The 25703-nt window shown below is 43.3% G+C and overlaps 1 long non-coding RNA gene across 1 annotated transcript; it reads left to right on the top strand.

Annotated features, from left to right (window-relative positions):
* Nucleotides 1-13873: 13873 nt before the first annotated feature.
* LOC134438886 (uncharacterized) lies at nt 13874-14596 on the top strand. The gene is made up of 3 exons (XR_010032681.1): nt 13874-13997; nt 14123-14178; nt 14267-14596. It is a non-coding gene; the product is annotated as an uncharacterized LOC134438886 (long non-coding RNA).
* The last annotated feature ends 11107 nt before the right edge of the window (nt 14597-25703 follow it).

Raw genomic sequence — 25703 nt, 5'->3', positions numbered from 1 at the left:
TCCCAAGAAGAAATCCACGACACTGTCTTGAGTTTTTTTCACATTCACATATCTTAATATGAAGTTATGCAATCATGCCAAATGCTTCATACATTATTCAAAATGTTGTTGGTTTAGTTGTTGGTTTAGTGGCTGCAGAAGCGAACGCTTCCCATTAAAGCAGCGAGGACCGGCCGGGCAGCAGTGACAGAGCAGGGCTTGTGCCTGACCTGCCGGTCAGAGCACTTTTATGAATCAACTGCTAATTGCTGGAAAGCAAGAAACCTGCTACCTGGGGGTGTGTCAATTAGAGGGGCAACTACGGTGGCCACGAGCAGCCAACAGGCTGCCGGTTACACCATGATATTCCATGGCTGTGCATTCAAAATTGTCAAATTCCATGACTTTCCATGACTGGAAAAACTTTAATGAAATTCCATGATATTCCAGAAATTCCTAACCTAGAAATCTAGACGCCCCTAGTGACCGCAAGTTGAATGCAAGGCTGAAAGTTATCCGATGACAGGGCCACTCAAATCGCGAGGGGGGCCGGGCTACCTAGTAAACAGGAAACTTTCTAAGAAGAAACATGGTGGTCGTCCGTGCTACGTACAGCACGGAAGTGTTTACTTAATTTAAAAAGCCTGGATGATAATACATTTCGTGGCTGACATTGATTGATGCAATAATACACCATGAACTTATCGGACACAAATAGATCACAACACATTACCATTTGTGATCATTTGATGTTTTAAACTAGCTCGGTAACCTAATTTGAGCATTTTACAGAACCAGATAGTCACACACTAGGCCTATTATCAGACCACTACTGTAGGTGTAGAATGAAATTGCTGCCCCAGACGAGACATTTGGGAGCTTTGAAAGTTTTTAAGTCGCTTACTAAATAGATGGGAATGACACCTAGTCTACCGAGCTAGTGGCTAGCCAACCTGTCGTCAATTACACAGAGCTAGGTATCCAGCCGTGTATTAGTTATGGGTATACAGCTAGCTAGCTAACACCGAACATGCCATGTTGACAACAATCATAAATATAACCATTTAACAAGCCCCAAGTTGCTCAATATTTCGCTGGTTGATGAAGGTCATGTGGTTGAAAACGAGGCATTTTTGAACTGTGTAAGTGAAAACACGATTTATTAGGAAACTTGTTTGTGGCTGTGGTGATACGTTTTATCAAAAGACTGTTAGGAGGAGTGAAAAACAACCTATATCAGAGCTTAGTTAGAAGTATTTCCAAAGTCTCGTACTAGGAAAGTTTGTGGCGGTTTGCCGTGGGTTACCATGGTCACGGCTCGTGAAATCTCCCTCCTGTAGTCTGCCAGTTTTCCGGGTTAAGCATGTGATAGCAACATTGTATTTATGTCGGCGTTTGACACAAAAATGATCGATCATGTCATCCCTACAGCCTATTTGTAATACCCTCGTCAGTTTGCGGGGGTTCGCTAATATCGTGTTTGCACACACACCTTATTAGAGACTGGTCCCCATTCCCCACGGTCGTCGATGGGAACCGGAAAATCCTTAAATGCTAACAAGAAATACTACAGTCTGCTACATGTTTCCGGGTGACTTCGGAGCTCTATACTGCCTGAAATGAGTCGAATTTTTCAAAGTCTAAGGGCTCCATTAAGGTCAAGCTGCTGAAAGTGCTGGGTGCTCTGATGCTGTCGTGCACTGCTTCATACAGAGATCTGTACAACTCAGTATGATTCTGCTCACCATGCCTTCTCTTTCTTCTGTGACCAAATTCAGGGTCTTCTGTTACACCAGTTTTGCTGTGGGTCTTTTCGAAAGTCCTGTCTGACCTCAACTCAGCAAGCAACTGCATGAAGGGGAGTGTACCTATGTTTTCCCGGGTCCTATGTACCCCTGTCTATGTATGGGACTAGGGAACTTTGGACCCTTATTCTAAAAAAGGGTTCTATGTTCCCCGCATTTTATGTTTCTGAGTTTTAAAATTGTACCCTTCCTAAAACCATCCCTAAACCTAACCTGTCAGTAATGCAATGTTTCAAAAAGGCAGCCTGTTAGAAAAGGTTCTGTGTCGGTGAATGCTAGTAATAGTAACATGCCCAATAGTGACGTTAAACAAGTTGTAGTGGAGGAGCAAAATCGACAAGAGCTGAGGAGGAGAGTTGCCTGTCAGAATAGTGTGAGCTGTGCGTAGCTGACAGTAGGCTGGTCGTCTAAAATGTTTTCAGTCCTGGTGCGCGCATCAGCATGGACTTGCCACTGCTTCGGTAAGCCCACGATGGGAGGCTATGTCATGATAGTGTTCATGGGTAATGTAGGAAATCTCGCCGTCTTAACCTTCGTCATACAAGCAGCGGTTTACCGTTCATAATTTACTACCCGGGCGCTACTAGCCAAATTGGCGGGTAGGTAATTTTTTCTACTAGCCGAAATGGAAATTCACCCGTGTTCGGTGGGTTGGCGTGTGTTAATTTCGAGCCCTGATTATATTCCAAAACAAAAAAAAGAGTCTGGTGACACATTTCTTCACAAGGCCTTGGTGAGTATTACTGCCAAACATGGTGCAGCATCAACCTCTGCAACATGTCACAAATCGTATAGCCTACCTCTACATCTCACAATGTACAGAAATGAAAGTCAGAGTCAGGTCCAGTGTTGCCGATTTAGCGACTTTTGGCCACCTCTGGCGACAAAAAAAATCATCTAGCGACTTTCAGGCTCAATCTGGCCGAATCTAGCGACTATTTCGCTTGTCTTGTGAGAGGCAAATCAGTCTCCTGCCCCACGACACCACACAATGCATTTTCAGTGGCGGGTAGAGACAGAAGTGACACATGATGCACTACGGCTCTGTTTACGCTTCGCTTCACCATTCCCCAGAGCAATGCGTGACAAGAGACGGTTTAGGTAGGAGACATGACAGCTGGTGTATGACAAATTTATGAATGCCGTAGCACTAGCAGGCTGGCCGCAACGACCGCAGTGAATCCCGGGCCCTGGCAACAAAAAAAACACATCTAGCGCCTTTAGCGACTTTTTGGTGCATCTGGCTTCTTTTTAAAACGTGCATTTTCAGTGACAAATTCATCGATTTTCCACATAATTCTGACTCTGCGCCGCCGTCAGAAGCGTTTCCTACGGTTAGGGGTCTTACACACCTGGGCGGTAAAGCGTCGCGGAACAGCCGTTTTTACCGGCGTCTGTGAAAATACATTGAAACATATCTGTCCTTACACACCAACCGGCGGTAGTCGGGCGTCAGCGGCGCGCTGCATTTGGAAAATAGAACTCGAGCGTATTTTTCACGCCGGCGACCGGCGGTGTCTCATTCAAATGAATGGCAAAGTAGCATGCTAGCTTTAGCTGTGGGGTTTTTTTTTTAAACAGGATTGGCCTCGCACGCCGACGCTGTCAGTGTGAAGGCAGAGAAAAACACGCCCGAAACTAAGCAGAAAGACCGCGTTCGTCCCTCAACCGTTCCACCTTAAGCAGGGCTGCAGATTAGCTCTGATCTCCAAAAAGTAGCTAGCACCACCCATTTCTACTGTGGACGAAGGCATGTGGGCACGTTTTCTGTAGATCAGCGCGCCGTGCGTGACGTTGTGACGTCATGATGTCATCTAGCAACTTTTCAGCAAGCCCATAGCGACTTTGGCTGATTTTCCTTTGCCATCACTGGGCATATCAGAACACTGAAGTAAAGGTGGCAGAAATGATTTTGAAGATGATGTTTTCACATTTGAATGATCTGTGTGGAATTTAAAGTATTTTAAAAGGCCTAAACATCTTGAATCTATTTGAAAAAGTAATCATGTCTCCTGGATGGCAAATTTATCAATTACATGCTCATACCACTGAGAACATTCGAGACATTTCAGCATCTTCCGTTCAAAAGAAATTGTTGCCGAACTCTTCAGTCTCTCCTGCCCCTTGGAGTTTCTTCTGAAACTTTTAAAACGTTTCAGACGAGAGAAGCTCCTCTCAACTCCAGCTGAGGTGGCACCATTAGTAGCAATCAGAGACATTAGTCTGTGCACCTCAGCCATCGCTTTATCAATTCCATTGGACTTCAAGAAGCTTATGGCTTCGCACAGTTTTTTGGAGAAGTGGAGGTCATCATCACTGTAGTAGTGCTGCAACTGTACTTTTAATTTAGATTCATCAAAGAAAATGACCGCATGTCTCGAATAGGTTTGCTAATGCCTTGGTGGGGAATGCTGCATTTAGAGGTGAATAACTTGGAATACGCTAGGTACAAACCGTATTAACATACAGACCGCTTAGATTTTGGGCTTTCGAACAAGCCCTGTCTGTAGGTTTAAGACAAAATATTTGCTGGCTGTTCAAAAAATGACAAGTTTACAGCAACCGTTTTCTCCATTCAAAGTGAGGTCCTTCGATAGATAGTTCATAGTCTTGACCAGACCACTGTCTTCAAAAAGGACTTCAACAAGTGGAGGTTGTTATAGCAGATTTTTTTTTATTTTTTAGATGCTGCGGTGTATTACCCTTGTCCATGCAAGGTTTGGTTTGTTTGTTTTTTGTTCACTAACACCTTCGTGCGCATGTAAATTAATCTTAACCATCAATTGGTGAAACCAGACCTTTTTCTCATATCAGTAACTTACAAACAAAAGCAATTCATTAATCAGTATCATTTTGTGTATTCACGGACTACAACCAGTGGACAAGGCACGTCAGACCAAAGAGCATTATGCCGTTGCAGTCGTCTGAACAGCCACCCAATGTCGAATTCAAATGCACTCTCCAGCTGTGAGGGCTACAGCCCGCCATTCTGATGCACTGTCATTCCGACATTGACGCCTTACTGTTGTAGTGGCGATGCGTTTGATTTTTATCAAACGCACTGCCATGACGACACATTTTTAAGCAGATTCGGATGAATAGCCTTCAGGGTACTTTTCAGCATTAGGCCTAGACTATTCCAGCACAGCATATTGCAGTGGTGCATTCAACCGACTTCATGAAAAAAGTTTTTGTCAGCGTTGTCAAAGTGCGTTATTAAAATAATAATCAGCACATATGCACCAAACATGCACAGAACATAACTAGCCTATACCTATAGCTTAGGCATAGTAGCCTATAACTAAATGCAAGTGGTAATGAGACGTGCTGTTTGTTTGTTTTTTAATGTAAGCTGAAATCGTGTTTAAAAAAAGAATGGATTATCACCAAGGTCCGGACCTCCGAATGTAAGCTGAATTCGTGTTTAAAAAAAAAAAAAGAATGGATTATCACAGAGGTCCGGACCAGTGAATCGCTGTGAATACTTTCCGGATTGACTGTAAACTAGGGAGACTGGGGTAAGTTGAGCCACGGGGTAAGATAAGCCACCCACTGTTTCTAAGAAATGGTAAACAAATGTAAGCAGTATTGGAGAAGGCTGCAGAGGAAGTTAGGAAAGGCAGGGCCATTCGGGCTGTGGCTAAGGACCTTCAAGTCGACAGGATGACTTTGACTATAGATATATCCAGCAATCAGACCGAGGAGAGAAAGAAACAGGCTTTGAAAAATTAGCATCAGTTCATATGGTGTTCAATAGGAGCATGGAGGCAGACCCCGCAAATCATATTAAAACTCTGTCCTTCCAGTTCCATGGGCTCAGCCCTTTAAAATGTAGGCAGCTTGCCTATGAATTCAGAAGGATCAATAACGTGACAATGCCAGACAATTGGTACACAAATGAAAGAGCAGGTCAGTTTTTTAAAGAATCACAATGAAAAAACAGAGAACTGTTGCCATGTATGTAACTGTATGATTCATTTGCATTTTATTAATTTCATGTTAAAATGTTTAAACGGCATCGCCTGTCATGTCGGATGCCAGAGGCTACTTCGATTGGCAGACAAACTGCCTTTAACAGGCACACTGTGGGGGAGTTTTATGACAACCTCCTCAGTGATGGACAGGTAGGCATATGATGAAGATGTAATAACAATATTAATAATAACAACAGCAAGGACAACACATCAATGTACTGTATATTTATTTATTTTCTAAAATCGCATGTTTTATGTTCATTTTTATCCTAGATTCAAGTTCCCTCCGAATAGAATTTACAATATGGACGAAACAGGGGTCACTGATGTTCAAAAGCCAAAGCAAGTAGTCACTCAGAAGGGAAAGAAGCAGGTGGGCTCCGTGACATCAAAGGAGAGGGGAGAGCTCATCACTTTAATATGTGCCGTGAATGCAGTGGAGAATGCTGTTCCTCCCCTCTTCATATTCTTCTGAATCAATTATCCCATTTCCAAAGGCAGCACCTAGAAAAACGACAACAAAAAGAAAAAGAGTGAAAACAAGAATACTTACCGACACCCCAGTAAAGGAAGAACTGGGAAAAAAATACTGAGGAAAGGAAAAAAACACCAAAAGTACGAAGGAAGATACCCCTTCAAAATCAAGATGACAACAGCTCAGATGACGCGCACATGTCTTTTGATGATGACCCTGATAGCACTGATAGCATTACATCTGATGAGGAAGACCAGTCCATCGACGTAGGGGACTATGTGGTGACAAAATTTGTGGGGAAGAGGAAATTGCACTTCTTCATTGGCCAGATCATGAAAGTGGATGTCTATGAAATAGAGGCCAGATTCCTTAAAAGAAGCCGGTCGTGCCATGGGTCTTCAAGGAATAGTCAGCCTGCCATCAGCAGCTAAGATGCTTAAATAAACTTTTGATGGCATTTTTTGTTAAAAGTTGGCAACCATGCCAGAAGTTATCAGCATGGGCTAAGGTTTCAGAATCACCTGGTTGCCAAAACGGAACTTGACCTTTAAGGTCAAATATGAAGGTTAAATGGTCAACCACGGTCAAATAACAGTGTTATTTAGTTAAAAAATGTTACAAAGTTGTTAAAAGTGGGCAACCATGCCAGAAGCCATCAGCATGGATTAGGGATTCAGAATCAACTTGTTGCCAACACTGAACTTGACCTTTAGGGTCAAATTTGAAGGCCAAAAGGTCAAAAAACGGGGTATTTTCTTGCTAATCTTTGTTGGGAACTGTATATTCATGGAATTATTTTTCAAAAGTTGGCAACCATGCCAAAGGTTATCAGCATGGGCTAAGGTTTCGGAATCACCTGGTTGCCAACATGGAACTTGACCTTTAGGGTCAAATATGAAGGTCAAAAGGTCAAACACAGTCAAATAACAGTGTTATTTAGTTAAAAATTGTTAAAAAGATGTTAAAAGTGGGCAACCATGCCAGAAGTCATCAGCATGGACTAAGGATTCAGAATCACCTGGTTGCCAACAGGGAACTTGACCTTTAAGGTCAAATATGAAAGGTCAAAAACAATGTATTTTCTGGTTAGTCTTTTTTGGTGATCTTTATATTCATGGAATTATTGTTTTCAAAAGTTGACAACCATGCTAGAACTTATCAGCATGGACTAAGGTTTCATAATCACCTGGTTACCATATGGAACTTTTAAAACTTTTTTTTTACCATATGGAACAAATTTGAAGGTCAAAAGGTCAACCGAGATCAATAAAAAAATCAGTTTTTTGGTGATGTGCTTTCATAAAATACAAGTTGTTTGCATGGTACTGTATACTGAATAATTAGTAGGCCTATAATATAATGTTTGATTTGGCTCATCATCATGGGGCTCTAGCCTGTCATCCTTAGACATTCATCATAGCTCATTAGCATAAAATTAATTAAACTTGTATTTTTTCCGTTTTCATTCTGGTCATCTCGATTACTTAGTTCTTCTTTGTGAAGCACATTAAGCCGCCGGTATGAAATGGGATATGCCTTGGCTCACCAGTGAATTTGCTTTGCCCCATCAATTCACAGGCTTTCCATAGAAAAAATTATGACTTCAGTTATTTCTGATGCGTTTCAAATGGTTATAGCAATGAAGGATACTTGCTGATTTGCTATGTCATATCATGGTTAGGAAATAAAACCTACAGTAAGAGTAGAGCAAGTATTGCACACTTCTCTTGATGTTCTCATGACTACTGTAGAATGTTCTGTTGCAATTTCCCAGGCTTGCGTTTTTGTGTCACCTGTACAAAGCACCATGCTTATCTTTGGGTATTGATCAACTTTTTGCAGACGACAAAAAGGCAATTGATATGTTACCACCAAGTGATGCATATGGATTGCATCCTGCATAAGCAAATCAGCAGGCAAATGTATGGCTGCAGTCTGACAAAGTACATATTAACAATGACACTGAGGAGACAGGTGGTTGGAAAGTTGTAGACCAATTGATGGCTGTGTGGCAAAGGAAACCTCCAGTTCCACATAGTAACTTACGGTCGGACTGATAAGATGTGGTTGTAGAACCAAGTGGGCAATACATGCCTGCAGTTGCCTGAGGAATGGACAGCCCTGTATACCTGCATGTGATTTAAAATGTAGAATGTTTAAACGCCGTAGGGATAGAACATGATCTGGATGACACAACCTTTTTGTAATAACAGCAACAATAGCTCCTTTAAATACATAAATGTCCAGTATGCACTGACATCACATTTGAATTTTAATTATTGTTTTAATTATTATTGAAGTAAAGAAACAATATGATGAATTACATTCTTGTTATTGACGATTTGAAATAATCACTTTCACTCATACCCTAATAATAAAGCCTATATCTAAATATACAGTCCCCTAAAGTATTGGAACAGAAAGGCACATTTCCTTGTTTTTTTGGGTCTTGGGTTCAAAGTGGCTCTAGGATTTAGATCACTGTCCAGAGTCATCTGATACTTACAATAGGTGAAGTGTGACTCTCGCGACCACTTTACCCCAAATGCAACTTTTGACAGCGCTGTCCGCTTCGGGAGAAACCTCATCAAAACAGTGTTTTATTTTCTTTACGATTATTTGTTCCAATACTTTCACTCACCTAAAATGATTTAAATAATACGAAATATCTCCTCCAGGTACTAATTATTCAATTCATCATGCAAACAACTTGTATTTTATGAAAGCACATCACAAAAAAACCCCCAAAATTTTTTTTATCCCGGTTGACCTTTTGACCTTCAAATTTGACCTTAAAGGTCAGGTTCCATGCTGGCAACCATGGACCATGAAACCTTAGTCCATGCTGATAACTTCTAGCATGATTGTCAACTTTTGAAAAAGAATTCCATGAATATGAAGCCCCCCCCCAAAAAAGGCAAACCAGAAAATGCATTGTTTTTGACATTCAAATTTGACCTTAAAGGTCAAGTTCCATGTTGGCAACCAGGTGATTCTGAAACCTTAGTCCATGCTCATACCATCTAGCATGGTTGCTTACATTTGAAAAAGAATTCCATGAATATACAGTTCCCAAAAGAGACCAACCAGAAAATACATTGTTTTTGACCTTTTGACCTTTAAATTTGACCCTAAAGCTCAAGTTCTGTGTTGGCAACAAGTTGATTCTGAATCCTTAGTCCATGCTGATGACTTCTGGCATGGTTGCCCACATTTAACATCTTTTTAACAATTTTTAACTAAATAACACTGTTATTTGACCGTGTTTGACCTTTTGACCTTCATATTTGACCTTAAAGGTCAAGTTCCGTGTTGGCAACCAGGTGATTCTGAAACCTTAGCCCATGCTGATAACTTCTGGCATGGTTGCCAACTTTTAACAGAAAATGCCATCAAACATATATTTTTGCGGCTTGGCAGGCTGACTACAACATGTAAATATGTAACTACAAAAATCTTTTTCTTTCAGTTTTTTTTTTACAGGTTTACCAGCTATTGTGCAGATCTACACACATCATATCATATCATATACATCAGATATGGCTCCAATAAGCGTGTTTAGGGAGGTGGACTTAAGATCAGAGGATCGCTGGTTCGAATCCCACCATTACCTCTCCCTACACCTCTATCCATCGCTGAAGGGCCTTTGAGCAAGTCACCTAACCACACATTGCTCCAGGGACTGTAACCAATACCCTGTATCTAAATAGCTTTAAATCGCTTTGAATAAAAGCGTCAGCTAAGTGCAATGTAATGTAACGTTTACCCAAGCAAGCGTTCAGCCTTTCTGCTTCATTTTGCCCCGAATCCTCCCTTGCTCTGTGAATCCGGCACAGCAGGTCCGTTGAATGGATGCGGACTTTTTCAGCAGCCCTGAAACGCACCTACAAGACATACAGAGAACACGCCAAATAATATATTTAAATACTCAGCCATTTTAGAGACCATGCATGATAACACAAATCATTTTCATGTGGGTTGTTTGTGTTGTGATTATGATTTTAAAAGACTATACACAGGTGTGATGGTGACAAAATGTACCTCAAAATTTGAAACACCAACTCCAGGTCCAGCATCAGTCAGCTCAATGATGTGGGGGCATACCATGGGCATTGGGGTGACATCTAGACATTTTAGCAAATCTCTGCAGGACTTCAGTAATGGCTTATAGCAGTCCCACGCAGTGCTTTCTGAGCTGGACATCAGTTGCGCAACGGTATTGTCAACTGCAGTCACCGTAAGAGATACAGAACTGATGACTTCCTCCCCTAATGCAATGTCAGTGTCAGACAGACCATCTTTGGCTTGAAACCAGTCCTGTGTGCCTTGTTGCAATTGCTGTTTGAATGATTTCAATTGAAGGTTGACGTACGAACGGAAAGGGCAGTCGCGCAGATTCACTTCTCTGTCACTGAACGCAGTTTAGTGACGTCACGGTGTCACATGACTCCTGGAAGGAATAATTCTTTATCTGTAACAAATATTCTGGTTCGAAAAAGATAACCATGGCCACCAAACTCTTCAATTGAACTACCCCAACGGAGGATCCATCTCAAAATATCAAACAGTATATTACGACAGCGCCTCTCTTTCTCGCTTATGTATAATAACTGGATGAGCGAATGGCGTTCCTTCCAGGAGTCATGTGACACCGTGACGTCACTAAACTGCGTTCAGTGACAGAGAAGTGAATCTGCGAGACAATAACAACTCAGGACACGAAAAAATGTGAATATGTTTCTTGTGGCTCGTCTTTGGTGGACAAAAATAAAATGGATTACTATGAAGTATCACTTTGGCGAACCATTTTGCGGACGTAGTTGGAAGGCGGAAGCTGAAAGAGGTAGGTGCGCCACTTTTGAAAACTCCTGTTGTATCGTACCTATGCTACCTAATGGAAATGTGAACCACTAGATCGACTTGTATGGACCCACACACCACGGCCAAAGCGTTCAAAAGGGTTTTAAAGCGATGGTTCGGAGTAGAATCACCCTAATGCCATTTGAACCGTGACACCCATCCACCTTTACACCCGAAGTGTTTTCTGCCGCAGACTTACATCAACAGAGTTGCCGTGTTATTCGATGTTTATTCCGGTTAGCTTGACTCAAGCGCATATGGATACTGGGCACCGTCTCCAAACTTTCCCCACAAAAATAACATGTCATTACACCAAACTTCTGCAGTAGCACAAATATGGTCTGTACTCACGAAACGAAGCATTTGGAAGTTTGGAAATAGTCCAGGAGTTTAGTATTATCAACACAAGCTGAATAGCTTCTCTGCTGCTAAAGCTGTGCCAACGTTACTTCCGTCATATGAGACAAGCCCGTAAAAGTCTTCAACAAACTTCCAGACGAGAGTGTTAAAAAAGTTTTCACTGAATTGTGATTAAGGGTTATATTTTCAAGGCAATACTTAAAAGATATTTCAAATCTTACCTACTATCAATTAGACAAGGATTTTCGTTATCAATACTGATGCTGAATTCACTTTTCATTGTGCATATTATGAGCTTCGTTGAGGACTCTTACATGCTTGTCTTAGATGACGGAAGTAACGTTGGCGCAGCTTTAGCAGCAGAGAAGCTATTCGGCTTGTGTTGATGATAATAAACTCCTGGACTATTTCCAAACTTCCAAATGCTTCGTTTCGTGAGTACAGACCATATTTGTGCTACTGCAGAAGTTTGGTGTCATGACATGTTATTTTTGTGGGGAAAGTTTGGAGACGGTGCCCAGTATCCATATGCGCTTGAGTCAAGCTAACCGGAATAAACATCGAATAACACGGCAACTCTGTTGATGTAAGCCTGCGGCAGAAAACACTTCGGGTGTAAAGGTGGATGGGTGTCACGGTTCAAATGGCATTAGGGTGATTCTACTCCGAACCATCGCTTTAATGCACGCTAGGAGCTTTAAAACAGGTCAAATACGTGCCCGAAGGGCCAGGTTTTAACCGAAAACAGCGCAATTGAACAACTTTGCGCAGCAGGCATGAAAATTTCTCGCGGTTTTGCCTTTCATCCCTTTCCCTCGGTCCACCCAAGATGGGATATTAATCCAAACTGGCCGGAATTCTCCTTTAAGGGGAGGGGATGTATTTATCTATCTATTTCTAAGTGTGTGTGTGTGAGTGTGTGTGTGCGCGTGTGTTGCAGCAGGCTGTGTGGAGCTAGAGTGGCATGGGGGTGGGGGTGTATTTCTAGTGTAGATTCATTTACTTCTAAGTCTTTGACATGCATTATAGTTCATTTTATCCATTTTAGTATACCAGCCACAGGCACAAGTTACCATCAAACCTTCCTGCTCGATTGAATGCAATGCTACTGTCATACTATGTATCTTCTTAACTCATCAGTTTTAATCCTGTGTGTATTTTTGTCAAGTATGTTTGTAAACTGAAATTGTGTGTCATGAGCACTCTCTCACCCTGGTAGCAACCTTAATTGCATTCAATTCTCTGCCACTCTGCTCACTCTCTCCCTACTCTGCCTAACGAGCTCCACCTGGCTCCGCCCTGCTCTGCTCTTGTTACCTGGCCAGCTGCACTGCATTTCCCACTCACCATCCTCACCTTGCCTCACTCTGATCTAATTACTCTGCCAGCTGCACTGCATTTCCCCACTAACCTCTCCCAGTATATCAAGCCCTGTTTTTCAGCCAAGCCCTGTCAGATCGTCTTCAAACCTGGACCTGTAACCTGCCTGTCTACGCTCTGACTCCTGTCTGATTCCGATCCTCTTGACTGCCTCCCTGTTCTACTGCCCCGACTATCCCGACCTGCCTTCTGGACCTCGACTACTCTCTGATCTTCAGCCCCTCCGGTAACTCGATTCTGCCTTCTGTCTCTCACCACGATTATTGCCTAGCCCTGGTCTGTACTTCTGCCTGCTGTTCATATTGCTGTTGTGTGTGTGTTCCCCCAGTTCTCCGACCACCAGATGAGCAAGCCCAGACGCTTCACCACCCTCAGCCCGACACGCCGCTCGACCACTGGGGGACACACACACTAGGCACTTTGGACTGGAAACCCCCGGACACTTGGTGACCCCCGGAGCCCCAGGTAACCCACAGGACCCTGAAATACCCCAGAGCCCCCAAGCACCCCTGGAACCCCTGACACCCCTGGCACTCCTAGCACCCCTGGAACCGGAACATCCCAAGACCCCACGATCATCTCACTCCTCTTCCCCCCTGAAACCTTTAATAAAGAACTCTGAATTTGAACTTGCGCTCTTGGGTCCTCTTCTGTCCGTGACATTGTGTGCTTACATTTATGTTGGTGTTGTAATCTGTGTTGGTGTTGTTGTTGTATCTAAATTTCCCCACTTTTCATTGCGACAGGTACAAATTGCTTGCATTATATTATTGCACATTACTGCTGTACAGGCTTGGCGAGACGCAGCAAGGAGAGACCAGGCTCAGGCAGAAGACAACACCATGGACCTCAACACATTCCACACCCGGTGGAGATGGACGAGTGACCTGACCTGAGATTTTGTTTTCTTTTCAGATCTACACCTCCACCACCATCATGTACGTTTTTTCAGTTATTTGATGTGTTAACATGGGTTTATGTTTTGAAATTATATGCATAAGAAGCCCACTATTAAAGGAATTACATTAGTGTCATCTTTCTATCCAGATATGTCAATGCCTCACAGCTGTGAAGCTGCCACTCCCTCCCAAACTCATGGCACAGCACCCAGCCATTCGGAAGATTTGAGGCACAAACATCATCCATTCAAAAACATCTGGAATGGTAAAGAGGAGGGGGCTTCTGGTATTGCTGTTGTTATAAAGTGTATGCGCTCCGTGTACTTGTTGATGTCCATACAGCAAAAGTGTTTTGAACTAAAATGAATTTCATCTCAATTCCACCTGTAGTCCTGGAGGAACACAAGAAGACCCTTTTGAGGATAACAGAATTCATAAAGTACATGGTAAGTAGGCCTACTACACACATATTCACATATAGTATGACATGTATATTATGTTCTTACACTAAAATGAATTATATCACAAATGTAGCCATGGAAGAGCACATGGGGCCAATGACAAGGAAGATGGAGGTTATGGAGAGGAAGTCCATGACTTTGAAGGCTGCCATGGCTTTGAACATGCCACGACCTGCTGTTGGTCCAGTGCAGCAGAGAGCATAAGCTGGTGGAGCTAGCCAGAAGCCTGGCTCAACCAGAAATGAGAAACCAAATGGTAATTATTTTGGCATAATTATGTGAATTATGTGTTGCTGTATATAATGTATAATGTACTGGTTTGGCTAATGAAGATAGACCACATAATGTTTTCCATATTAGTTTTCATATTTCATTTTCATCATCTGCTTTAATTTTTGTAGACCTTGGGAAAGCCTGGGATGGGTGAATACGGCAGCTGCTGTCCGCCGTGGGTGGCTACCCACACACCATGTCCTGGGACATTACAGCCTGAGGAGGAATAGAACGTGCATGCATTCCAGAACCTGACCCTTTGCAAAGTTATAACAGGTAAGATTAGCAGGTATATTCTCCGTAAAAAATATCTGTGTAAATCTGTTATGCCAAGTTTGATTCAGATTTAAATGTCCCACCTTTCTTTACATCCATTTGCAGAGACCTACACGCAGAACTTCTCTGTCCTGCAGGAAGCGAATATTGAGAATAGCATTGGGCATACTCTGAAATTTGGACTACACAGATGGTAAATTAAACTTCAGTGTGTCTTTTATCAATCAATGACTAGTCACAATAAGCTACTTAAATGAAACATTGGTAGGCTACTAAGTTGGTTTAAACTTTTTGTTTCTTATTCTTTTTAGGTCAACTGGTCCTCAAGACTGAAAACACACACCAACATTTTTATTTTCTGTATTGTATTTATTTATAGTTTTTATTTATTTATTTATTTTACTTTGAGCCTTGATGGCATTTTATGATGAAATTGTAATATAATGTTGCACTGTTCTCACCCATGTTGAATTCCTGATATTTGTCAATTAGGCATTCCCTCAGCCTCAAGACTGGAAACACATTATATGCACTCACATCCATTTTTGCCATCTTCATTCTTATTTTGTGCATTTTACATTGTTTGCGTTTGTTTGTTTGTTTGTTTTTTGCCTTGTTTGCATTTTATTATGAAAAAACATTGTAATGTTGCACTGTTACCCTCTTACCTATGTTGTATTCCTGATATTTTCCTATTAAACATCATCATCCTTCAACATTTGCCTTGTCATTTCAAATGCATTCAACACTTTAATAATGAATTAGGCCTACAAACTACAGAAATATGACAACATTATGGGCATTTCCCATTATGTTGTCATATGTCTGCAGCTTGTAGGCCTAATGGGAAATAGCCTGTGCAAGAAGGTTACTATAATGTTGTAGGGGAACCTTTTGAAAACCAACATGAACACGAATAAAGGAACGATGAAAAAACGTAGATGAACCGACCGGGAACCATACAAAAAAACGTTCTGGGAACAAAAAAAAAACTTTCCTGTTAACCAAATTATAACCATAACAGACCCAAAAAACAACGTAAAATAACCGTAAAAAAAACCAACGCCTCATGTTCCGGGCACATTCTCGGAACGGAAAATTGTTAGTAGGGTGGGCTGGAGGCGGGGGGTGTGGGGCTGGAAGCGGGGGGTATGGGGCTGGAGGCGGACGGTGTGGGCCTGGAGGTGGACGGTGTGGGCCTGGAAGCGGACGGTGTGGGCCTGGAAGCGGACGGTGTGGGCCTGGAGGCGGGGGGTGGGCCAGGTATGAAAGTAGCATCAGTGCTGGCTGCGTCATTGTTTGGTGCGTCCGCTGTAATGGTGCAGGTGGTGGACACCTTTTCCTCCAGAGCGACAGCAATGTCTGCCTCAGCAATCAGGACATGTTCCTCCCTCTCAGTAGTTTGGCTGGGGAGGAATAGCTCAGCAGGAATTACTTCCTGCTGTACTGGGAACATCCCTGATGCCTGAAATCCAGCCTGGGCATTTTCCACTGTTGCAGCCTTTCTCCAGGCAGGGGTGAAAATGGAGAAAAAAAGCTGCTTCGGCAGCCTTTTCCCCCCCTGTTTCTCTTGTCCATCTCCTGCCAACCTCCTGCCAGTGATGCTTCAGGCTGCGGAAGAGTGCCTTGTCCGCAGGCTGGAGGGCATGGGTGGTGTGGGGTGGATAGCACATTACGTGCACATTGTGCTTTTTCATGAGGTGCAGAACTGAACATTGAACACGTGGCTATAGTGGCCGTCCAAGAGCAAAAGATGTGGCCTCGGGTCATCTTTTGGTAGCTGGTGCACAAAACGGTACCCCCAGTCGAGGAAAAGCTGAGAGGTGATCCAGCCATTGTCTGATACCCTTATGATGGTGTTCTTGGGCACGTTGTTCATCAGGATTGATCCTTTTCCCCTTGAAAATCACCATTGTGGGGGTGAATGTCCCTGCAGCGTTGAACCCCGCCACAATGGTGACGGTCTCTCCCTTCTCGCCAGCCGTGACCTGAAAGCAGGCTTTCCCTGTGGCCCCGATCACCTTCTTAGATACGAAATAGTCCTGCAGCCCAGATTCATCCGTGATTCCTTTCTTCTCCTGACTTCAACGTGGACTGCCAAGCTGTCATCTGATGAGAGCATCTTTAGGCTCTTGAATCGCGGGGAGAGGAACGTGGCTATTTTATGGATAGGGGAAATGGCCATCTTGTCAACCAAGCGCTCTCTGGCACGTCTGCGAATGTGTTGCATGGACAGGGGGTCCCCGCACCTATCCTCACAGTGCATTCACAGCCTGTGGTACCACAACAGCACTGAGTTAATGGTTGGATATCGGTCTCCCTCCATGTCCTCAGAAGCATGCTTGAAGGGTTTCAAGAATTCACCAACTGCATTCAGGACCTCCACCTGTATGCCCTCGATACGGTGCTCTTGGCCCTTGTCTTGGAACAGTGCTTTGATCTGCCCGTGTTGTCGCGCAATTGAATTCAACATATCCGCCTTGGTGTTCCACCGTGTCTCACTCTCCTGAACCACTGCATGTGGAAGGCTGAGCGTTCTTCCAGATTTTCTCAGGTAGGCAACCAGGTGCTTGCATTGATTAATTTGGTCAGTTACGTCGCCCATGAAATCTGGCGCATATCGTTCCTTTTTTATTTTTATTTGACCTTTATTTAACCAGGAAGGTCCCATTGAGGTAAAAACCTCTTCTTCCAGGGAGTCCTGGCCAAGACAGCATTAAGACAAAGGAGGCACATGCATATTATGACATAAAAACATTTTTTTTTAAAAAGCACACGTAAGGATATAAGACATATCAGACATAGGGGCAAACAAAATAGACACTGGACAAGATTAACAAGTACCATCAAGCACTAAACAGTAAGAACTAGCAAACTAACAAAATCTGACATAGCCTAAAAAAACACACACACACAAAACCTCTGTAAAACTGAGTTTAAAAGCAGTGACACTCCTCTACTAAAGATATCGAATGTGTGCTTGAGGATGGTATTGATGACGTGTGCAGTGCAGGGGGTCCAACACGAATTTTTGAGAGCAGCTTTGATATTGGGACCTTGGTCACTCACAAACACTACTTTTGTCAGGCTGTCAGGTGGTATGCCAATTGTAAGGAGTTCCTTGGTTATCTGCTCTTGTATGTTGGGTGCTGTTTTTCGGAGAGTGTGGTCAACTTCCAATGTGGAAATTACACGGCTTGACAGTTTCCAATCTTCTGTCACGAAATGGCAGGTGAGTACAGTGTACGACCGCATGTTGAAGCTGTCGGGCCACATGTCAGTAGTGATGCCTATCCCATATTCCATGGCTTTTTTTATTTGCTCTATTAGCCTCGCCTTTTCAGTTTTAGCATGTTCCTTGGCTCTATCGCAAATGGTTTGCCTGTGAGGTAGCACAGAGTTAATGTGCACCTGTCCAAACCTCGCGCCTATATTTACGAGCCCTTGTGCCATCTGCTTAAAGCCCCGCCCAGACACGACATCAAACGGGCGTAAGTCGGCGCAGCAGAATTGTACGAAGTCATCCACTAATTTTGACCTCGCATTGAGTGGTACAGTGCCTTTTAGGAAGTTTGACATTGAGGGCTGCCCTGCAGTGGCGGGTGAGGGAGACTTGTTTGCCTACGCAGCAGACCCACGGCATGAATGTCGTAAGAGATTTGATGTACCTGTTTTGCCCATCATATTTGTACAGCTCCTCACATTTAAAGCACATTACGTAGTCTGCATTGGTTTCATCAGACAGCACGACTTGTCTAAATCTTTCCCACACCTTGCTCTTTTTGTCGTCTTTCTGTACCACCTTTGCATCGCCTTTTTTAATCTTCTGTCTTATTAAGTCAGCCATCATCGGAGTCCTACTAGAAGGAAGTTTGGCGGTGCAAACAAAAACTACGGATGGCCTGTTGGGATAAACTGTACAAAACCGGAACTGCTCTTAGTCTTAAACTACCATGCTTAAATGGTAAAACACTTAATGGTAACATTTTATGAAATATAATGTAGGCTATAGAATAGCATAATATGTGAGGTGGACACCCAGGTTATGTTACTCACAGCTACTGCAGAAGTGAGAGGCGTTGAGTGCAATACCTTTGTGACCGTAGGATGTAGGCTATGCAATTGTTTTGCAATTGTTCTGTAACGCAAATTGCGATTTCACATAGTTATGCGCGGGTGCGGGTTTTGATTATTTTGACCCGGCCCACCCGAACCTTCCCTGGTGAACCAGAAGCTATGTGTTGACGCCTAGGGGGCTGGGCTACACAAACCCTCTGGTGCACCTGTGATTCGCTCTCCTCCTCCGTTTACGAAATAAACGGGGCAGCTCGACGAATCAGGACCGTAGGGAGGGATTTCAGTGGGTATGACGTTTATCGAACGCAACACCCTCCCCCAGGGTAGTTCGGCCGCGCCCGCCCCCTCCCTGAATCACAACAGTAATGGCGGCGTGCGAGGAGTTATCATGCGTCGGGATGGAAGCAGCAATTTCAGCGGTGTTATCCAAAATACCTCAAGTTGATTTTCTAAAGGACGTTGTTCTGTTTTGGTTCCCGACCTGGCAGCGCTTACGTGACGACACGTCCTACGTCACAAAGCTTCAACGTGAGTGGTCGAAGTGTCATGTCATTCATATGAGGTTGCTCCAACCGCGTGCAAGCATCTTTTGACTAAACCCCGCCTGCGGAGACGCGTGAAAGGGCAGTGTGCCAGTAGCCTGTTACTTACAGGCTACTGGTTCACCAGGAAAACCCGAACCTGCGATACTTCAAGAAATCTGCACCCAACCCACCCGGTGTGCGGAAGCCCTCACTGTCACATCACGTTGAGTGGGCGTCACACTATGCCACGACCACGAGCAGTGCACTCTTTCCACCTTTTGCTGACTCCATCAACGACCACAACAAATGACAACAGTCATTCTTACAGGCGCTTTGGACTGTTGTGCTTAGGCAAGTGTAGAGGTAGACTCAATGTTTTCTAAATTACTCGGGCAGGATGAGCATCTACCTCAATGGGCATGACATGTTGATATAAATACAAAATTGTCTTCATGATGGTTTCACGACCTAATTTCCTATTGGCCTATTCATTTTAATTTCTTACTCAAGGCCTACACCAGAAGTGAATAATATAACATACAATATTAGTGACATTACATTTACATATTACAATATTAGTTACATATTTATAATATAGGCTATGTAATTTATAAAATAATATGCCCGCACGCCGGCGATTGGTCATTGTTTTTTTGGTCCTGGAAATTTAGTTAAATGTTTTGGAAAAGTCATGGGAAAAAATGATGGAAAAGTGTATGAACCCTGCAAAAAGTTGTGAGAGTGCCAAGTCGTGGCAAAAGTTGCACAGTATAAGCCCGGCTTTAGGCGTCAGACACACTGGCTGAATGGAACGGGAGCGTGTTTCGCTCAGTTTCGGACGGTGTATTCTACTCTGCCTTTTACACTGACGCCGTCGGCGTGCACGGCCAGTCCTGTTCAAACCCACACATCCCCCCACTACTTACCGCTGACGCCCGACTACCGCCAGTTGGTGTGTAAGGACAGATATGTTCCCATGTATTTTCACCAACGCAGGTAAAAATTGCTTCCGTCCCGCGACACTTTACCGCCCTACTGTGTAAACGGCCTAAAGCCGGGCATACACTGTGCGATATTTTCACTCGTGGGTATTAAGCTCCTGCTCACACTGCACGATGGAATTTCACTATTTAAAAGTTCACATCTCACGACTCATGTCCTCACACTATACAAGCCAACAGTCGGATGCAACCCAAATGCTTCCACTGTGTGACGCGACAGGCATGTTTCCTCGGTCTGCAGAGGAGGGAACATGCGCACCTGAGGTGGAGATGAGGTCGCGCTCAACAGCGAATCGCACGGCCCTATTAATTTGTGCATGTGAAGTGTCAAATTGGGTCGTAGCACTGCTTTAACTGTGCGATTTACGCACCAGTCACGACCAGAATTTCAAACTGTTTTGATTTTCTTGCGACCCTGCGATTGCACGATCGTGAGGCGAAATCGCTTGACGTTACCCCATGTACACTGCACGATGGGAGACTCACGATTGACCTGCGATTGAGCAAGAAATCGGCCCGACTCCCAAAAAGTCGTGCGAGTGCCAAATCGGGCAAAATCGGGGATAAAGTCGCACAGTGTAACCCAGCTTAAGGCATCAGACATACCAAGGCGGAACTGAAGCGAAGCGAGACGAACAAGGTATTTCTGCTTAGTTTCGGCCGCTGTGTTCTACTCTACCTTTTATACTGACAGCGATGGCGTGCGTGGCCAGTCCTGTTCAAACCCCCCCACAGCCAAAGCTAGCGTGCTACTTTGCCATTCATTTGCATGAGACGTCGCCGGCGTGGAAAATACGCTCAAGTTCTATTTTCCAAATGCGGAGCGGAGCCGGCTCCCGTGCCGCTGACGCCCAACTACCGCCAGTTGGTGTGTAAGGACAGATATGTTTCCATGTATTTTCACCAACGCCGATAAAAAGCGCTTCCGTCCCCCGACGCTTTACCGCCCTACTGTGTTTAACGGCCTAATGGTACTGTCCCAGCAGGCATATGAAAGCACACTGACCATGATAAACACATGATGCACACATTGAACTATCTCCTGAGGAAGTACACCCTGCTCTGGCCTTTCTTGAAGTACATGTGAATTTGCTGCCCAGTCCAGTTTTTGTCCAGATGTACCCCTGTGTGTATGTGTTTTCCATGTGGTTGTGGAGATCAATATTTTCTGTAGGCATGCCATGTTGACCAAAGACATGGATATAAGTCCAAAATAGCTTCTCAAAAACTCAAAATATAACTATATATTTAATATGTTGTAATGTGTGTTTTCCAGCCTGACAGCCAGCTTAGAATAATGTTAGGCTCTGTCTGACTAAAAAAACAAAGTTGTTATATTGATATTGAATGTGAACAGGTATACAGTACCAGCATAGAGCTGTAGTTCTTGCACTCTATCCTTTTATCTAGGAAATGGTGAAGCCTAAAACCCCCCAGTAGATGGCAGCATTTAGCAGCATACAAAACACATATGCTGCACATGGGGAAGTTTCCTCAAGAGATTGTGATGTATTTCATACTAACTACAGAACTCATTGCAGCCTTACTATAGCCACTATGTCTGTATAAATCAATGTTCAGTTAAAGCAGGAAACCTACAAGCGATTAAAGGAACAGACCACCCTTTTTTGATTTTTACACATTTGCAGTATTTCCCGGCATTATTCATGAATGTGCATATCATTTTCTCCTCAGTTTTTTCAGTACTTAGATTTATCGGATTAGAATTATTAGCATAGCTTAGCATAATCACTGGAAGTAACTGGTAACTTTAGCATCAAGCCACAAGTGATCACTAGACGGAATTAAATTGCCGTTTTACACTCTGGTGAATTTTACATTCATTTTAAAGTGGTTTAGAAGTACATTTGATGATGTTTTAATTTGTACCATAGACTTGCATTGCTATGCTTAATTTGGCTATACTGTTAGACGAGGCAATGGAAACACATAGACGAAAATGATATGCACATTCATGAATACTGCTTGGAAATACTGCAAATATGTGAAAATCAAAAAAGGGTGGTCTGTTCCTTTAAAGCTGGTCATGTAGCCTAGTAGATTATATCCTAGGTAATATCTCATTCTCCCATACTCAAGGTAAAGTATGATTAATATACCTTATCAAAAGCTTAAACATAACCTAATTATTAGTATACCATATCAAAAGCTTAAACATACCCTAATGTGTTTAAATTTGACCTTTTGAATCAACCTAATTCAGTGTTGAAGTTCTGACCTGGAGGTGAAGTATTATCATGAGGTCACAGTGGGTCATTGGTTGAATATTAGAGAAAAATCTCTGGACAGTGTTAAAATGTTACTAAACTCACAACGACAAATGAAACCCATGTGAAGCACAATACAGAACACATTTTGTGTCAGTGAAGAGCTCTTTTGTATAAAATTAATTGGACTTAGAGATAAATTCTGCAAATGGAGGTTATGGTTTCCAACATTTCCCTCCCCTGAATGCCACTACTGCCCTCCTTTAGATCTGTATCTGAAGAGATGTGATAAATTAGACATCTGCGAAACAGAACGGGGTGGTGGGAGCCATTTATTTGGCTGAATGGAATTATGCAACATGTTGAAATAGAGTAACTGTTCTACGGTATTAAGTGTGAAAATATTAAGTGTGGAAGTATTTGACGTGTGTCTTCTGAGTTAAACCAGAGTATTTTGAATGGATACGATGTAGATGTGAAGTGCCGATGTGCTGTAGTGTATATGTGGTATAGTTGTCTTTATCCTGATTTCACTCTCTTCTGTCTTAAAACTTAGTTCACAGGCCTTAAAGGGGTATGCCACTATTTTGGGGCTTAATACAGTTAAAATCGTTGGCTGGGGAAAATAGTGGCATACCCCTTTAACCATGCAGATGCCAGAATCATAAAAGCTGTCCTAGGCATTAAAATATTCGTTAGTAAGTGCAAGACAGATTTTCTGTGCTTTTATTTGGCATAGAGCCCACAAATTTGCATGAACACCATAGTTGTTTACGCAATATCTTTTAAGCCACAAGAGGGCATCTACACCTAAAACACAAATTGCATTTCTACTTAATACCTTTTCTTTTTTGCACATTTTAATGCAGTTTATTGTTTGAATTTTAATGAGCCAATAATGGACTTTGACTAAATAACACATTGGCAATGGAATGGAATGCCAGTTATGCTTACATGTTATGTAATAATGTAAACCCTTATTTTGAATGATTGCTACTTACTTTTACAAAACAAAAAACAAAGATGTTACAACCAGAGCAAACACAAACATGACTATTTTGAAATAAACAACATGATCATCTATTGAGTTAGAGGAAGGGGTTTTGTTAAAAGGAAAAAAATATATATTGGTGTGACTATGAAATGTCAATTGTTTATTAATAATATAGGCTTTATCATAATACATATAATAGATCATATTTACATTAGCTTGGTACATGAACTGAGAGGCAACCTACAGTATTCCATATCTTGCAGTTCTTGGTAACACTAACATACACACACACACGTACACACACACACAGAGATGTTCCTGTGGAATGTGTGATTCCTGACTTCCAAAGAATCCCCTGAAGAATAGGCCGGCTTTGTCAGGTCCCCCCCATGAATGTTAACACAATATGGAGGCAAGCTGGCGTGGGGTGGGCTAGGTTTGTTTTCAAACGCTTAATTCAATTTGTCACCTCCATTCAAGAGCCTGGAGTGGTCTAATTTGTGTTAATGAGGGCTAATAAAGTCATAGACCCTTATATTACTGCCAGGCAGTGGGTGGGGGAGAAGGGGGAGGCAGAAAGGGAGGGGACAGGGGGGGTGCTTAAAAAAAGGAGAGGGAGTGAAAAAAGGAGGTCTGGCTGACTGACCGCTGACTTCTTCCTTTCAAACACATCCTCCCTCTGCCTTTCTCCCCTTTCTCTCCATCCACCTCTCCCTCTTCTCCTCCTCCTCCTCCTCCCTCTCCTCCTCCTCTCTTGCATTTAGTGGCCTCGTCCTCCCTCGATCACTGTCGTCTCTCGTGCATCTCCGCTGTTGCGTCCTAGTCGAGGCCGGCCTCCATTGTTCGCCTAATTAGATTGCCTTTGTTGGGACAGTGCCACCGCCATCTGGTGAGCTGTCAGGAGCGCAGCAGGCCTGGCCGGGGCCTTTTGTAGAGGGACCCTGGCCTCCTCCTCCTCCTCCTCCTCCTTCTCCTCCTTGTCCCTGGCCACTTACAAAGGGCTCCGTCGGGGCCCCCGGCTGCCTTCGGCCACCCTCGCATAAGGGCCCTTTCACACTTGACGGAATTAGTGAGAGATTGATGTCCCCCTCCCTCCTCTCTGCTGGCTAGTGCAGCCAGTGCAGGAAGTGGCCACAGGAGTGGACTGGAGGAGTGACCAGTCCAGCGGGCCCTGTCAGCCTCCCCACTCCACTCCACTCCACTGCTGCTCCCTCTGCAGCATCCACATTCTGTATATGTCGTAGCGTATGATGTGTGTGTATGTGTGCATGTATGCGTGCTGTAGTCGAGTGTTGTGTGTGTGTGTGTTCATGCCATAGTTGAGTGAGGTGTGTTTGTGTGCATGCGCATGTATGTGTGTACGTCCACCGTAGTGGAGTGAGGTGTGTGTGTATGTGTTTGTGTGCATGCACATGTATGTGTGTGCGTCCACCGTATTGGAGTGAGGTTTGTGTGTGTGTGTGTGTTTACGTGTGTATGCATGCTGTTGTGGAGAGAGAGAGAGAGTTTGTGTGCACGTGTGCCACGCGCCGTAGTGGCGTGAGGCGAGTGTGTGTGTGTGCATGTGAAGGCATGCGCTCACCAGTGTGTGAATGAGCTCACACTGTTTATGGGACCTTCGGTTTAGGTTGGTTTGAGATTATGTTAGGCCCTTACTTTTACAGCCAAGTTCAGACTGGTGAGATAGAAGCCCTCAGGTTTAGGGTTAGCCAAAGATTTGGTTTGACACTGGTGTTTTACAGCAAAGAACACACCGTGCTGGGATGTAGGTCCCTAAAGCCTGCTAAGAATCTTTTCACACCAAGTTCACAGAGTTGTAAGTGGGACCTAGTAGTAACCTTGCTGAAGTTGTGCTGAATGTGTGGGTATGTAACATTTGAATTGTAATGGTAACTCACTTTTTTACTTTATCGGTTATCACCACGCACGCATACACACACACACACACACACTGACACACACACACACACACACACACACACACACACAGTGAGAGTTAAATTAACAGCGTCATATTAAAATACTATTAATTACAGGATTACTTACAGGATTTCTCATTTTAAATAAAATTGTATGATTTGCTCTTAAAATGTGTATCCCAAGAAGGCAGATTTCCTACATTTCTTAGGGGTACTTC

This window comes from Engraulis encrasicolus, chromosome 22 (genome assembly GCF_034702125.1).
Source record: "Engraulis encrasicolus isolate BLACKSEA-1 chromosome 22, IST_EnEncr_1.0, whole genome shotgun sequence".
Taxonomy (NCBI): domain Eukaryota; kingdom Metazoa; phylum Chordata; class Actinopteri; order Clupeiformes; family Engraulidae; genus Engraulis; species Engraulis encrasicolus.
This window is presented reverse-complemented; position numbering and strand designations above follow the sequence as displayed.